Below are 17,750 nucleotides of genomic sequence, written 5' to 3'. Positions count from 1 at the left end.
GGGAAAAGTTTTTCTGTTTAAGGGAAAGTCTAGTTGGATTCAAAAGGACATTCTAATTTTGTTCTCCTCCTCTAAGAGTATTGATAGATTTGTCCTCTGCTGTTTTGGGTGGGTTTTTTTTTTTTTTATCTCTCCTGCCTTAGCAGGGATCCTCTAGATTCTGGATAATCTTCGCTAGCAAAGGCTGATGCAGAAAAGAGGGACTAGCATATTTAGATTTTGAGCAAAGATTAGGGTGGCTTTCCTTTCAGGTCTCTGTTTCTGTTTCCACAACACCACTCTTTTCATTTGTACAGTTAGGCATCAATAAGAACCTGATTCTCAGTGAAACAAGTGGAATACACCTCCAAATAAAGAGTCCCAGGAAAGACAGAACTTTCAAAATACAGTATCACATCTACCCACAACATCAGTCCAGCATTCTTCCCTTCCATTCCCTGTGTTGGAATGTAGGAATATAGGAATCCCCAATGATGCTTTACAAAGACCAAGACCACCATTTTCAGGAGCACTGTGGAGTCAGTTCACCTTAGATCAGTGCTGAAATAACACCCTAGTGAAGTTTAGCAAGTCTTTACCACTAAATCCTCAGAGACATTTAAAAAGCATCCTCAAAACACTCCTCTTTTCTGCCTTTATATAGAAGACAGTAACACATGTGCATGTCAGAGAATGCCACAGGGATCCAGAGCACTTCACCAAGTCAATGTGGCTATGCAGGAGTCGCACTGAGCAGGGACACTGGGAATTCTTGCTTAAGACAACTTGGATGTCTCTTTCTGAGCTCATTTCTAGAATGCACTGCCGAAAGTTCCTGTACCTACTTTAAATCTTGCATTTTTTATCAGTCTTTCCACAGATGTGTCCACAGCCCAACTTCTAAAATCAAATCCAGGGAAATGCAGGACTCTCAGGAGTGTTGCTGATGTGTTTTACCTACCCTTCTACTCACAGTGCATCAGACGAGCTCTACTGTTCATGGCCACCATCATTCAAGTGGTAGCTAAGCTGTTTTAGGTTGCATGGATTTCGGTTCATGCCCCAAATACTTCTTGCACCACCACACTTTGAGAAATGCTGACAAGAAACAAGAAGCTACAAGTTTCAGTCTTAGATATGTGGTCTGCCCAGTGGATTTCACTGGCTTTTTTTTCAGGCATTTAACATTATAAAAGTATACGCTTCTGAGTTTAGTCAATGATTTAAACATCTGACCCCAGCTGGTTTCCAGAGTGAAAATACTGAGGTTCAAAAGAGGTATCTGGCTTAGAAATGCTCTGAGCAGGTAGCAAGGAGAACACTCAGTGCTGCCCACACAATACAGGAGTGAAACAGAGAGAAAATCCATTCTCTGAACTGGTCTGTGAACTCTGGGGTCTGACTGTACCCAAGCAAATCCCTCCTTTGACCAGTGGATCACTTTGATATTACTAGAGAAGGGATATTATATTCCAAGTCTTATACTCTATAAGGTTCTAGGAAGGGCAGCCTCCTTTCACTCTTCATGCCCATGACTCACAATATAAGGCATTCTGAGCTGTTAAATAAACCTCAACATGCAAAATTTACCCTACTGAGATCTTTCCTCAGCATGTTCTCGTCCCTGCCACACTCCCTGGCACACTGAAACTTACAGATACAAAAAGGGTGGGAGGAAGGGAAAAGACTTTTATAGAATTCTTTTCAGTTATATATTAGAGAGAATACATGCAAACTTTAGCTTTGTGCAAGAGCTATATCTCAGAAGAAGCAGCATCTTGAGCCTTGCACCAAGTGTTTTATCCAGCTCCAATTAAAATGCTAGGAGTTTATCACCCACCGAACTCACAGTGCTTCAGGCAAAACATCTCATAAGGCTGCAAAATAAATCCAATATGTGAATGATATATTGCAAAACTGTATGGATCTTTCACTGTCATGGTTACCTATGTCTTGGACTGTGAAAAGTTGCTGTGATCAGCTGTCACTCAGGTGGATGAAAGACGAAACTTATCACCACCTTAACACAAGATATTTCTCAAATTTTGCAGAGAGGTGTGAAGAATTTGAACCTATTCACACATCTGTTCTAGACCATTTGAAAAAGCAGATGATAAGATGACTTCTCCTCCATCCATGATGGGTGACTTCAGCAATACAACAGGATTACTTTGCTCCAAAGGAGCTGTTTCCTACCTTTCACATTCCAATCCTCTTAAATGGTTTCAATGATCAGTGCGATAGATTAAGAACCCATCATTTGGAAATAGTTTATAAAGACATCTTAGGAATAAACCTTAGGAATTTAATGCTAGATTTGTAGTTTCAATTGTTCACTTTTTTCCTAGCACTTCCAAGTAATTTTGGTATTTTCCACATAGTTTTTTCCATTTTTCAGAGCATAGTTCTCATACATCATAATAATAAGCTGATGATTAATTGTGCAGGGATGAGAAGTGAAGGTGAAGTAGAAGGGGAAGGGGGCAGGAAAGGGGAAGAGGAAGAGAAAGGAGAAAGGGGAAAGAAGGCCGCAGTGGATCACTTAATCCCATTCCTGAAGCCACACTGTGACTCTAGAAGTGAAGTGTCTCAGATAATACCTCCTCAGCAACTCTCTAGGAAAAGAAACCAGACTATATCCAAAAACTACTTCAAAACACTTCATTAAGCTAGGTTCTACACATGCTGAACATGTTTCCAACTTTGTCCTTCTGCAGGAGTGGTACAGGTGGGATTCACCCAGGTCCACTGTCCCCTTCTGCACAGGGAGTTTCCCTCTCAGCCCAGGCTATGGGCAGGACACCTGCAAGTCCTAGCGAGTACAGTTCAATCAGTGAAAGCAGACAACCACTGGCAAGTTCATTTGTCCTTTCTCATTAATTAAAGGAAGGTACCAGAATAAGTGATAGGAGAAAAGGCAATACAGATTTTAAAAAACCATCGGGACTGAAGATGACAAAGTTACTAGGAATGAAGCAAATTATCTTTGCCCAGAAATGCTATTTCCTTCACTGACTGCAAGCTTTTAGCTTATAAACCCTTCTCTATCTGTCTGGTAACAGAATAGCAGACTCCATGTACTGCAGCTTGTCTTGCCATGATTAGGCTGGAGGCCCTGGCAGGCAGTTTGGTGTGGTAATAGAACAGCCTGACTGCACCTGTGGAAACAACACAACTGCCCAGCCATGTGCTGCAGCTGCAAGCAGAGAATTTACACCAATGAGTCAGGTCATGAGTAAGTTGGAAGCAGGGCTTGTTCCTATTGTTGTTTTATGGCCACTTTGATCAATTAATTTAATGATCATATAAAGGAATTCTCTGTCAGCCTCTCGACCCTATCTATTTCACTCTTTCTGACCAAGCTTTTCACCTTTTTAGTATTTTGGCAGCTGTTGAAAACTACAAGGTGCTGATGAAAAGCAGAGAGAGATGCCAGACCTTCATTAACTACCCCATCTGCTTCCTGCAAGCAAGGTGAATGAGAAGCACCTACTGTATTTTCAGGCATGGAATATTTATCACTTGATTGGCGCTATCACAGAGGCAGCCCGAGAGGTTTCCTGCATCTGAAAGTGCAGTATAATCATTCCCAGAGTACAGTGGCAGGTGCTGAATGCCAAAGAAGTGCAAGACTGGGCTCCACACTTGCAAGGCATCTGCTACCTTCATATAGCACAGACACAGCTCTTCAGGTTTCATTCTGCACTGATACATTGGCATTTCCGCCTCTTATTTATGAGTTGAGTTTCTACTCATATGGGGTGCTATGAAGGGAAAAATTACACCAGGTCATTTAATAAAAAGTCCAGAAAAAATAAGGCAAGTCAAATTCTGAGTCCTTCATAAACAGATTAAACACTGCTCTACAGCTTGCAGAGGTGTTTTGGAATCCAGACCTTTCATTCACATGCCCAAAGATCTCCCTGACTTTAAACTTCTTTTGAATAGCACACTTTCCCTGGACAACAGTTTTTGTTACAAATCAGACCATCAGCTAAAAATATATCCAAAAAATTACCTGTAAAAATAATCTGGCAAGTATACTAAGTTGCCATAAGAGATAAATACAGTATTTTCCCTGGACATTTTGCCTTCTACCATGAAAGGGGCTATACCTACAAAAATATTTTCTATTCATGTGATACACTGATAATGCATGTTGCACACTGCTGTCTTGTACTATCACGGAATTTGAGCCCCTTGAAGATGACAATTAATTCAAATGCAATACCAAAACCCTCTCACAGAAGAGATCATCAGGATCTTCAGTCTGAAGATGAAGAAATTTAGATAAACGAAGGTGAAGTCACTTACCCACAAACATGCAAGGCGACTGCAACTGAAATAGGAATGGAGCTAATATTTCATGAGTGCCAGGCCCAGGGTTGCCCAAATCCCTCATTTTCCCCTCCAAACAGGAATATAGTAAAGCTGTTATACCTAATTCAGTATTCCAGAATTTTTTTTCAGTGAACAGATCTGCAACAAGCCATGAGAATTATCAGAACTGTGAAAAGTTCCCAGTGGCCCTGTAAATTTCTGCAGAGATGACGATTTTGACACTTGGATCCAAAACACTTCCAGACAACGAGCTCATGGGCAGCACTGAGTACTGGCACAAGGCACATGAGATTCACCTTTATTCACTTCCCAGAGCACAGAAGGAGGAATCAGAAATCTCCCAGAGTATTTTTCAGATGACCACATTTGAAAAGCAGTCAAGTGTGATGCAAGTCATGCTAAACACAAAGCCACTCAAGTAACAATACACTCTCCATTGCTTTTGAGTCTCACAGAATTTAGCAATAATCAAATCATTTTAAAGTGATCAGTCAGCAGAATTTCCAAACCATTCTGACTACAAAACACTCACCTGCAATTTGTCAGGGAGACCTAAAAAAAAGGGCAACAAAAAGCAGTATTACTGTGGATCGCATAATTCTGAAATTGTCCCATCCATCAAGCCATAAAATAAGACACAGAGCAGGAGAGACAGTTACATAAATCCATTCACAACGTTGTCTAAAGCATGGGAGAAGAATGTCAGCACTTGTCGAGTTGGATATAACAGCCATGAGAAACTGGCCACAGATAAAAACAGAAGTGGACATTCAGATTACTATTAACATGGGGAAAAGTGTCCAGTGCCTTTTACCTTGCAGCTCCTTATGATGGTATAAAAACAGGAGGAGAGGTTACACTGGGACTGGCATAGCTCTGATAGCCAGCTATGAGTACATTTGGTTTAGACCAGGGTGAAGGCCAAGTGAGCTGGACTGTGCCCTCAGATATGAGGAGGAAGCCAGAAGAACTGGTATCTGGTTTTTCTGCCATGTATTTGAATGTCTTTCAAAGTCTCCCCTCCTCATTTTTAGGTTTTCACTAATTCCTGCTGACCCAGCCTGCTTTGTAGTTTAATGTGCTGGATTACAAAATGTCAATTTTACCTTGCTACCCTTTGAAAAATCATATTACATCTCTGTTTCCCATATTACATTGAGTGCTTGCAACCCAGTATTTGGCACAGAGGCCAATATCTGCAGCAGGATGCTTTCCTGACAAATAAGGATTTTATGCATGATGCAGGTAGGATTAAAAACCAGTCTTGCAAAGAACAGCAGGCACTCTTTGTATGTCTACATATGTCTACAAGAAATGCTTGTATGAAGATACTCAGCACCAAATTAAAAAATTATAATAAAATACACTATACAGGGGGTTGATGGCTGTTTTTTAAAAACAGTGCATCCAAACATGAATTATAAAATGTGATAACGGTGTATAAGTAGAATCCAGAGACATGAGTGCTAATCCATACACAATTCAGGATAAATGTCTTCTGCATTTCTAGATGGGGAATTTAGGTATCACACAGCAGATGTAAGTCAAGAAATTACATGTCTGCAAGTTCATTTGAGGTGAGGAATTTTGCCAGAGACTGCTCTCACATGAAAGCAGCAAGCAGGTACTATGTACTTGGTCTCTGAATTCAAAAGGAAAAGACAGTTAAATGAGTTCCTTCGGCTCTCTGAAATGGCTCAAATTAATTAATGTTTCAACTTGCTTCCATTGCATGATAAGATGCATGCAGTGAGGAGTGAATTAAACAAGAAAAATGTGAAGGACTAATTATAACACTGCTGAAGAACAGCAAAAGAAGAGATTATCTAAGCACCACAATCATCTGAGAGACCTACATTTTTTCTCTCTTATTAACAGAAAACCCAAACACTGTGATTTGTCAAGTGGTACAAATCAGCTACATAACGCTTCTCAGACAGCCTCTTGGCTATTAAAAATGGATAGTTGAAATCTGAGAGAATTAAAGTTTGTTGGGAAAGAAGTCACTTATCACTGGTACAGTATGACCCAAATACCAATGTTTAACCTGCTCCAGAATGCTAAAGTCATGTTGTTATCCACATAAGCAAGACAGGGCACACAGCCCAAAACATCACTTGGCCCAGGTCACCCAGAAAGGAGTTTATAACAGCCAGTGAAACCCAAGTCCTGCATCTCCAAGTCCTGTGCTTCTTTACAAGGGAGTTTAATTACTTTCGATGCATTATTGAATTAAGGAGGAAAAGAAATTTTAAAGGTGATGGGGATACACAACAGAAACCAAACCAAACCTTCAAAAAAACCTAAATAATTTTTTGTTGTTACAAAAATACAGCATCTATACTTGCAGCTCCCTGGAGCTTCTGTCCTGGAAGTGTCCCCTGGCAGCTCCCACCACTTGGGCTGTGCCAAGAGCTCATGGAAGTCACTCACTCCCTGTCTCAAAGCTCACGACTTGCAGCTCATTTTCACCTTCCTCCAGCTGTCCACCTTCCAACACATTTCCAGCTGCACTCCTTTCCTTGAAATCTTACTTGCTCTTCTTTTCCAGGACTGTTTCCTCTGGGTTTACCTTTACACACCTGCCTGGACACCTCTGATGCACCCATCAGCTCTCACACTCCTTTTGCTTTCCACAGGATTGGGCCCTATAGTCCTGAAGCTGAAAAATGTCTGTGTGAAACATGATCAGACTGATTAACTGTTCAGATTTCTCTGGAATTTTTGGCAATTGGGCTGCACCCCCAGTGTACTGGAGAAGAAAACTACATGTTCTGCTTACATCTCAACTCTGTAGCTACCAAGACACTAGCTCCCTTTAATCCATTAGCAAGCCTGTCAACAGTGTTGTGCAGGTGCTACTAGACAGTTATAGCCAATGCACCAGTATTAAACAGAAATTAAAATTCATCACCCTTTCCACTTGCAGCACCTCACTTAGAAACAAAATTTTACTATGTCAATTGTATGAGCATCACTTACAGTGTCTCCTTCGTGACCTAGAGATTTTATCACAAGACAGCAAAGCAAACCTCCAAGAAAAGTTAGGAATAAATACCATGTATTTAAGGGGAGAGGGTCTCCATGAATAATGCACATAAAAAGCACAGACACACCCTCTCCACTAATACCAGCCTAATCTTTAAGTAATTCTTTGGTTGCAGCAGAAGTCCTTTTTATTATTAATACAGGTTTATTTTTATTGCAGCATGTTCTCCAGCCTCCAGATCACATCCAGGACACCATAAAAACACGTGAGAGTAGCCTTGACAAACATGTTCTGTGAGGTCACTGCCTGCCCTGAGGCATGACTAAGGTAAATAGTGTGGAAGGACAGCATTACTCTCACATTAACTCTCAGCAATGAGGGTATGGATTCTACTTATTTTTATGGAAATAACATATGAACATTTGGCATAATATTGAAAGCCAGTGGCAGAAGCAGAAACAGAACACAGAATTAATTCCCAGTTCATTTGTCTAATCACCCTTTCCTTTACAGTCATCCTCTAAGATTCATATTATAGCTATCAAAAAACATGTGACAAGAACATGTCAAAATAATGTGTATCTTCCCCTTCATTAAACAGAAGGGAAACAAGACACTGAATAGATCAGTTATTTTCAAAACTTTTCAAATGCAATATTTCCTGAGCTCTTCCCAAAAGTCTTTCCCCCTTGGAATCCTGTGGATGTTCTCCAGAGGGGTGTCTGCAGGAGGTGGTTGGGGGAGCACTGCTGCTGCTCCATCCTTGTAGAGTGGCTACTGTCTGTGGTCACACCTTGCCAGCCCATGGGCACTGTTTATTACAGCTACCAGGGGCTATAGAACATTGGAAGAGACCCTGGTGCTCTGTGCTATCTTCCCTGAGGAATTCTCCTTACATCTGAAATAAAACAGGATCATATGCTATACCTCTCACTCTGCTGCCCAGAGTTTGGGTATTTTTGTGCCTAACCTTTGTGCTGTCTTTATTCTTAAATGACAAGATCAGGACTCCACCATTCCCATTTGCCTCCTAGATTAATTTTGCTTAGACGTGAGCATTTGATATTGCATGTGTGGTTGTTTTAGCCTTTCTTGGGGTACTGTGGCCACCTTGCTCTCTGGAGACAATTCCTTAGGGTCAGCTTTTTCTCCTCCTAAAACCTCTCCAATGTTGCAAGCCCACCAGTGGCAATCCCAGAGCTTCCAGCTCTCTGGGGAAGTTAGCTATGCACTTCAGCAGCCAAATCAAAACTGCAGAAACACCACCTCATATGCACATGGTCTTGTTTTGGTCATGGTCACAAAAATCACACAGAATCACAGAATCACAGAATGGGTCAGGTTGGAAGGGACCACAAGGGTCACTTGGTCCAACCTCCCTGCTCAAGCAGGGTCATCCCAGACCACATGGCACAGGATTGTGTCCGGATGGTTCTTGAACATCTCCGGTGAGGGAGACTCCACCCTCTCTCTGGGCAACCTGTTCCTGTGCTTGGTCACTGCACAGTGAAGAAGTTCTTCCTCATATTCAGGTGGAACTTCCTGTGCATCAGTTTCTGCCCATTCCCTCCTGTCCTATTGCTTGGTAAGGGAACAGCCTGGATCCATCCTCCTGACACACCCCCTTCAGATGCTGATAGACATTGAGTTCCCTCTCAGTTGTCTCTTCTCAAGCTGAACAAGGCCCAGCTCCCTCAGCCTTTCCTCAGAATGAAGATGCTCCAGTCCCTGAATCATCCTTGGTGCCCTCCACTGGACCTGCTCCAGCAGCTCCATGCCTCTCTCATAGTGATGAGCCCAGAACTGGACACAACGCTCCAGATGTGCCTCATGCTGAGTAGAGGAGTAGGATCACCTCCCTCGACCTGCTGGCAATGCTCTTCCTAATACTCCTTAGGATACCTTTGGCCTTTTTGGCCAGAAGGACACTGCTGGCTCAGGGACAGTTTCTTGTCCACCAGGACCCCCAGCTCCTTCTCCACAGAGCTGTTTTCTAGCAGGTCAGCCCCCAGACTGTGCTCATGCCTGGGCTTGTTCCTCCTCAGGTACAGGACCCTGCATTTGCCTCTGTTGAATTCCAGTCCCTCCTCCGCTGCTTAAGACATCAATCACACACAACTACCTCTCATCCACCTTCTGAGAAAGAGAATTATAGACACTTCATGTTTAGTTCTCCATCTTGGTTTGTATGGCCAGTACTCAGTCCAGCAATTGCTTCCCCTGATGCCTTGCTCAGGCAAAAGTCTCTGTCAGGATTTACACCTCTACATGCATCACTTAAATAAATGTACCCTCAAACGACAAGAACCATGTTTCAGTCTTAATGCATTTGTCTAAGCAATAAAGCATATATTGTCAACAATTTGCAATGCAAACATAGGCCTAGCTCCACAAAGACATCTTTCATTTATATGATGTATAGAATAAAAATACTCTCACTTAACATCATCTTACAGGACTAATCCCGAAGTGGTCAACTGAAGAAAAATTATCAAGCAGCTGACCATTTTTATTATGTTACTGAGTTAAAGAACAACCCACCAAAATCAAAATTAGAAGAGTTCAAGCCATCAAGTCCTGCTGAACATTTGTACGAGTAAAGCAATTTGAAACCTGCATTGACTAGTTAAATCTCTGGTACTAAAGACAAAAATAATTTTTCTCCAACTCTAAGTGCATTGGGTTACATCTGGAAAAACTGAGACTGGAATGTCCTTGAAGCAAAATGTCAGAGACTCGCCATTCCAATTCCAAAACCAGGTCCTATTTCAGAGGAAAATCAGAGACTTGTCTCCTAAATATAGATTATTATTCAGGAATAACTGAAGAAGTGCCCTGCATAGACTGCAAGTCAAAATGAGAAACGCTATTATAAATTTAGGAGAGACAAGCTCGTAAGATGCTTCATGATTCTGCTTCAAATGTTTTTCTGCCATTTGAGACACTAAACTCTAACAACGGTTCTAGTCTACACATTAACAACATTATAAAATGCAACAGCATTTTGCATTGTGTTCTTCATTTTGTGTGGCTGAGACTCATAGGTACCAAGACCAGAAGAAAGGGGTTTTGATTTCAGGACTTTTAAGCACATTGACCTGTTCCCAGAATACAAAGGATAGCAACCTTTCCTGCCTTCTCAGAGCTGACACTACATTTCTTCCTTCGTGCATGGGGTTCCCCTCACCTGTCTTGACTCAAGCTTCCTCTTGGCTCTTAAGCTGAGACAGGTCTTGCCTATCAGCCCTTGCCATTCCAAGCAGTGACATCCTGCACTTCCCTTAATGCACTGCCCATGATGAGCAACACATTGCATTTTCTGTTAGGTATTATCTTGAAATACTGGAAATCTCTAGATCTGGGAAATATATCAATCTAATTCAGCTACTGCCCAAGAAAAAAAATCATACAGTACCCATCTTTTACTTTTAGTAGCCTCCAAATGTTCCCTGATCGTAATTCTCAAAGGATACTGCTACAGACAGATTTCCAGAATACACACTGGAGACACACTGCAAAAACCCACGTGTTATTTTTATTATCAGAATTGATAAAATCTCGCTGCTAGTTTTACAGTAGCCTGTTAAAGCTGTAAAAAAAACAGGGAGACAGCTGTGTGTCAGTGCTTGGGCATCAAGTTCACAGTATGGGATATACAAGCAAGCGCACTGCTACTCTGATCTCAAAGGTCATTGCAAAGTAGCATCCTACAGACTTATCTGTCAAGCTGCAAATATTTCCTTTACAGCTACCCCGAAGAAGAACTTTTTCTAGTATATTGAACTTTTGAATGGGGCTGCTTCTAAAAATATTGGCTAAGTATCTTCTTTTAAGCAAATGCCATTGGGCAAAGACACAGACACTTTACCAGGCACAATATTGTCTTTTTAAAGGCACGTAGATCTGCTTCTGAATTTTAATGTGCTTTGTACATTAAGGATAGAAAATGCCATCTGCTAATCTGCTTCTGCTGCACACAAAAGCCCACTGCCTGGGCTGTTTCTGGTGGTTTGGAGTTACAGCCTTTCTCTGATTCTTGGGAAAAATATGCCATGCATGTCATAAAATCCGTTCCACTGAGTTTTTTGTAGCTTATCCCACAATGCCACTGTCTGCCAGGGGGTTTCCTGCTCACCCACAGACAGTGAAATGCTTCTCCAGTTACATGCAGCGTGGTAACCTAACCAGCTGTGATGGTTTGACCAGACACTGGTATTTAGCAGTGCCTACCACATGCACAGCTACCTGCTGTGCTGCCAGAAGCAAGTGTTTGTGCAATTCACCTCCCTTCTTGGGCTGGTCTTTTTGGTCTGGAACACAAAGAGGTGAGAAGGTGCAAAGCCTCAGCAGTGCTGTCTGCAGGCAGTCACCCATTTGTGAGGAACAGACAGACACACAGTCCTGGAAGAAAAACTCAAGCCTGAACCAACCTGCAAGAGCCTTGGGAGAACCTGGTCTTAGGCACAACTCATGTCCACTGGACATAGAACTGGATGAATACAATGATATATAAATAATATATAAAGCTAATAAAACAGATAGCAATACCTTAGGACAGTCAGACAGAAGTGCCGAATAGCAGCAGAAGGGACATGAGAGTGATCTCCATTTATTTTATATAAAAAGTTTAAATATTACTCCAAGCAAAATTCTGATTTCAGGCCTTTTATTTCTTAATGAGAAGTAAATCAAACCACCCATCTCGAGCTTCTGGTCATCATCAAGAGGTAAGAGAGGAAGAATAAATAAAACACAGTTATGAATACTCCAGAAACCTAACTAGAGCAGCTGCATCTGAAAATGGGATGGGCAGAGAGGGAGGATTATTTTTCTCATTAGTGACCACCTGAAAACCAGGCCTCTGAATTGTCTCCTGCCAAGTACTGCATATCACTGCTTTGAAAATCTTGACCTAAAAAGCAAATGTGTATTTTTAAATAATTAATAGCATTCTCTAAATGGAATTTTCCAACCACAAACGAGATGTGCGGCTGAGTTCCCCTGAGAAGAGGTATTTATAATGGAAACATTGACACAACTGAAATGATGATGCACTGAGTAGCATTAAAGCTTAGCACATGCTTAGTCATCTCATTCTTCTTATCAAATTGGATCTGGTCCAACAAACTCTCATTGCACTTCACTTGTTTGCTTGGCCTCAGTTTCAACACCTCCACAGCTTAGAAAAACACACTGCCCAGCCAAGTGTTTTCAAAGTCTAACATTAAAAAACACCACAACTTGATAGATACACAAAGAGCAAGGCCTGCACCCAGCAAAAAAGGCTGTGCTCCAATTGCTTCTGCCATAATGTTAATTACAGGGATCTGGGAATCTTTCTCCATGTACAAATGACTCTGGAAGAAAGGCAAGACCCCTCAGCATAGCCGCCAGCTGCTCTGCTTTGTCCTTCCTGTGTTTGCTCATGCATTTCCAAAAGAAGTTAACACTATCCTTTTGGAAAATCACCTTTACCTATTTAGGGCCAAAACCTGCCTTTTGCCAGATATATAGATATGGATAAATATACACAAACACACTTTTTTTTACAGTCTCAAAAGCAACAGAAATTATGGTTTTGAAGGCTTTGAAAGGTCAGACCCAAACCTGGACAGCATCATCACCTTTTTCCAGCTCTGTGTGTCTCAGTAAGATTTCTCCTCCCTGAATGTTGGAAGATGTGTAGCCTGGACCTTTACTAATTGAGGTTGCTTTTGAAACTGGATCTCCTGCCTAAATTTTATGCTGTCTGGGACAAAGCTGGACTAGAATGGAAAGAATGACAAAGAAACAGAAAAAATCCAGGGGCAAGAACACTACAGGAAATAATTGAACGAGACGTGATTATTTGGTGCAAGATATAAAGATGCATAGAAGTGAAACATCTATATCCTTGCAGGCAACAAGATATTTTCCCTGATTTCCATAAAATCAGAAACTCATTCTCTGAATTTTTTACAAGCAAAGAGAAGTCAAGTGGAGCTGATGATAAAATTTGGACAACACAAGAGAGAAAATTTCCACGAAAAAAATGACAAACCTTCAGCCAAAAATCAAAATACTATAACCCAAACCATTAATAGCATATATACTTCTTTCATTCAGGAGCATGAGAAGATTCCTTCTGACATTAGCCATACTCCTCATTAAAACATGTACCATCTACTGGATTCATCATCCTCCTCTCAAACACAGACTAAGGCTTTTTTGGGTCAGTCTGCTTTTGCCATGATGAAACATGTTTTGCTTTTGTTGACAAGAACAAGAACATCCTAAGAAACACACTGTGATTCATTCGTCACATCTGAGATAAAATGGTTAAAAAATGGTAATAAAACCACTCTCCTTTTGAATTACAGTGTTCAGCATTTCAAAGCCTAAAAGCACAGACTCACTCACTCTGACAGAGACCATGAGCTAAGTTATCAACCCAAAAAATATCTCTGGTTTACAATAATGTATTCCTATAATCTCATACATTGTAACAGTAACTCTTCAAGGTTTATCACACTGGCTGCAGGCAAGAAATTTCTTGAGCGTCAGAGAAATGGTGGAAGATGAATCAGGGAACTTCTACGTCAGCATCATCTTGAATAATAAAATACACGCTGTAATATTTCCCTGTGGTATCCAGGAGCCAGTCAATACGGGGGAAAAAAACCCAAACACATTTTTACCTTCCTAACATCAGTCTTTAACATAACATTTAAATTCTATTAGTGACGCACATTGCAGATAAGTAAATAAATATAAGCAGAGGATTGAAAAAGCCCAGCCAGGCAGATTTTACAGTGACGTAAGGCCATGATGTTTTATTCATCCGCTGAGGAGAGAGGAGTTTGCAGCTACCCAGGGAGAACTGTTTCAGATGCATGGGGAAAGGGAAGGACAGGACGCAGCTCAGTGGTGCTATTAAGCAGCAGGGATGCAGGTGGGGGAGTGGAAGTGCAAAAAGATATTCCCCCTAAATGTTCAGGTGGCTTTGCTGGATGTTTATTAATCAGGGCAAGATTTTTTTTTTTCCAGACAGGAGAGGCAGCTGCTCTGTCAAAAGCAAAAGAAGGGACACTCAGGACACGGCAGGCTGCTGTTTGAGCCCAATGGCAGGCATGTGGTGTTCCTAAGCTGTGCTGCTACTCAGGGATCAACTGGGCAGCACTGGGACCAGCTGCCTTTCAGTCTTGTTGGACACTCTGCTCTCTAAGATGCTTCCCTTGTTATTTGGCCATAGCAGGGTCAAGCAGGATCTAAGCATAGCATTGACCCTGCAATGGATCCTGACAGTGATGACTACAACTGTTCTAAACGCTGTGGGGTAAGAGAGTTGGATTTACCCTACCTGCACCTATTATGCATCCTTTCCCATGCCATTTATTTTTCCAGAGCCATTTGCCTATACTTTCTCCAAAATACAGATGTGTCCTTCAAACTGAGGGAAAATCAAGACATTTCCTAGGTTTGTAACATGGGCCTGAGCAGATGTGAGAGCAGCACCCTTCAACCAGACCACTGAAGCAATAAATGGTATAACTGCTACCTACATTCCCTGTGGAAAAATGCTTGTCACTAAACAGAGCATGCTGCAGAGGCAAAAGGCATCCAAACTTCTGAGAAATAACACCATTTCAGAAATGATGGGCAACAAAACCTCCCACTGGGCTCAGGAGCAGCTTCTAAGGCTCATCACTTCTGAGAAGCAGGCCATGCTGCAAAAGCAGTCATAGACCTTTGAAGATTCCAACATTCCAAGTCATAAGCTGAAAAATGCAGATAGCAATAACAAAAAGAAAAATAAGGAAGAAAATCATTGCTCTGAAGGACTGGTAATAGAATGCAAAGAGGAGCTCACTGCTGATTACAGCTTTAACCAATCTCCCTTGTGAACCAGAGGCAATAACATCCGTAAGATGCAGAAAAAATCCCTCTGTCTCAGTTGACTTCATGTTCCACCTCAGTGACCTTCCACTTTTTTTACACTGGCCACATACAGCTGTAATTGCTTGCAGGGGCTTATCAGCACAATTTAATACAAAAAAAGAAAAAGAACTGACAGGGAAAAAAGCAAATGGTTGTGTTGCTTCCCAACATGTCTGCAATTCATATCTATAACCTCCCTGTCCAAGCAGCCAGAGAACAAGCTGTAATATCAGGAGGCTTACACTTTTTAGAGTTCTGCAAACACAGGAACCAGACCTCAGCTGCTACAGCATCTAAGCAATACTTCAGGGTTTGCTGTGGCACTGCAGTGCAGAGAAGAAAAAAAATCAATCAATCAATCAATCAAGTCACTACTTCATCCAGGGCTGGCAGATTCTAGCTCTCTGTACCACCAGAAGGACACAGGCGACCTAGCCAGTTATCCAGGCATTATGTACCTCTCTCTCCTCTCTTCCACATTGGAAGGACCCTGTCTTATAAGTCACTCCTTGCACAGAAGCTATTCCATATCTATGGTAACACTTTCATACTCGCTGCCCTCCTCTGAACCTTTTCCAGCTTTAATACATCCTTCAGCAATGAGGGGAGCAGCACACAGTAATCAAAGCATGTGTGAATCACACATCCATACAATGGCATAGTGACATTTTCAATTTTGCTCTCTATGCCTTTCCCAATCACTGCAAACATTTGATTTTCCTCTTCAAGTGCTGCTGAGATACAAGTATCCCCAAATGAGTGTCCTGAAAAGTTTTATTCTATGCCATCCTTAATAGAGTTCACCATGGGCAACTGCAGAAGAATGTTATTATTTCAAAACTGGCATTTCCAGACAAATAATCTCCTACCTCTCTTTCTTTTCGAGTATAAAGTGACAATAAACATACTAATTAGAGCATTCCAAGTGCGACAAGGAAAAACACCAGATCACACTCTGCTCTCCAGCCCTGGCCTAAGTTAAAACTTGTGAGGACAGAGGGCTGGTGTGAATAGGCAGCTTTAACTCACATCACTAGCAGAAGTGAAAGCAAAAAAAATGAGGTGCAGTGGGGCTTCATTCTGTGCATTCCTCTTGTTTGCCCTGTCCTTTTCCCTTCTCTGTGCCCACACCCCCAGTTCCTTACAGGGCCCTTGCACCCCAGGAAGGGCAGAGCAGCACTGTGGCACACAGGCAGTGGGGCATGAATGTACTCCCCAGCCAGGGCGAGCTGGCTCTGACTTGGGATGCTTCAGATGCAGCATCCAACTTCTTGAAAACAAACAACAAAAATGCTCACGCTGCTATCCAAAGTCCCCTGACTGCGCTCTCCTGGGTGAAGCATTGCAAAGCACACTATGATCCATCAGCAGCATCACAGGGAGGACTCCAGATGGGTGCACAGTTATATGTAAATGTTTTTACACCACTTATACCACTGTCATCCCCCAAGAGTCACAGTCACCAAGGTGTGTGACAATTTCCAGACAAGCCAATGCTATGTGAAAGTGTTTCAATTACAACCTTCCTGCCTCTGTACAGTGTGGATTTGGTTCCCTGCAGCTGAGGCATATGATGGAGTAAAGATCAGTGACTGCTAAAATTTGGCAATTTTGCTGAGACAACCTTCTAAAGGAGATAAAGAAGCATCTAACAGGAAAAAAAATCAGTTATCTGCTGAAGCATTTCCCCTCAGTGCATGTAGGAGCCAAAATCAAGACAGACAGAGAGAAGCACTCTTGGGTGATTAAGTCCAGGAGGTGTGTGCTGAGAGCAGCTCCAATAGGATAATTTCAGAAACTTCTCATTTTATCAGATTTCAGCAAATTAACGAATCTTTTGCAGAAATGGACCTGTTTTGCCAAAGCAGCCATAGCTAACAGGTAATTTTCATTCCAAAACTTGGTTTGTTATCAAATTTGTGACAGCCCCTCCACTCCATGCTGTTTGGGAGGTCAGGCTTCAGGACCCTAACATTTCCAGAGCAAACAGCCATGCAAAATATCCCCCATTCTCAGGACAGCAAAGGCTGCAGTAGCAGGGAATCAGCAAGAGAGTGGTCCTATGGCCTCCCACAACTCTGTCCTCTGATGGTCCCATGGTATACTCTGATTAGATTTACTTCCTTCTGAAGTGAATTCAGTGGGAAAAAAAACATCTGCTTTCTGCTCAAAAAACCTTTCTTTCTGCACATGCACCTTGGTCCTCAATGACATTAAATCCTTCTGCTTGGTTCTGGTGGCAGGACTCAAGTTCTGCTCCACACTGCAGGCACATCACCTATTCCCTCTGTGTTCTGGTTTTCTCATCTGCAAGGCAGGCAAGATAGATTACAAATTTAAGGGCTGGTGTTCACAGTAAACCAGTGCATTACTATTAATATTCTACAGAGATCCTTTGTCCACCTTGCAGCTGAACATGACCAGATTCCCAGCGACCTCATTTTCATTTATGTTGGGGTCCCTTACACAATGCAGAAGTCCAGATGGACCATAAAGCAGGAATAGATCATATTAATTGCAGCTC

General features: G+C 41.9%; 1 long non-coding RNA gene across 2 annotated transcripts in view; it reads right to left on the bottom strand.

Annotated features, from left to right (window-relative positions):
- Window positions 1-680: 680 nt before the first annotated feature.
- The window catches only part of LOC146439193 (uncharacterized), a 36,766-nt gene continuing 19,696 nt past the window's right edge, over window positions 681-17,750 (bottom strand). Inside the window, exon 3 of one of the 2 annotated variants that reach the window (XR_014850697.1) lies at window positions 681-1,077. This is a non-coding gene — a long non-coding RNA (uncharacterized LOC146439193). Of the gene's footprint in view, window positions 1,078-17,169; window positions 17,534-17,750 lie in introns of those variants that run through there. The other variant, XR_014850698.1, reaches the window with a different exon arrangement.

The sequence above is a fragment of the Lichenostomus cassidix genome, chromosome 3, assembly GCF_008360975.1.
Source record: "Lichenostomus cassidix isolate B80296 chromosome 3, HeHo_3.0, whole genome shotgun sequence".
Taxonomy (NCBI): domain Eukaryota; kingdom Metazoa; phylum Chordata; class Aves; order Passeriformes; family Meliphagidae; genus Lichenostomus; species Lichenostomus cassidix.
The sequence above is the reverse complement of the archived record's forward strand: the minus strand, read 5'-3'. Positions and strand labels throughout refer to the sequence as shown.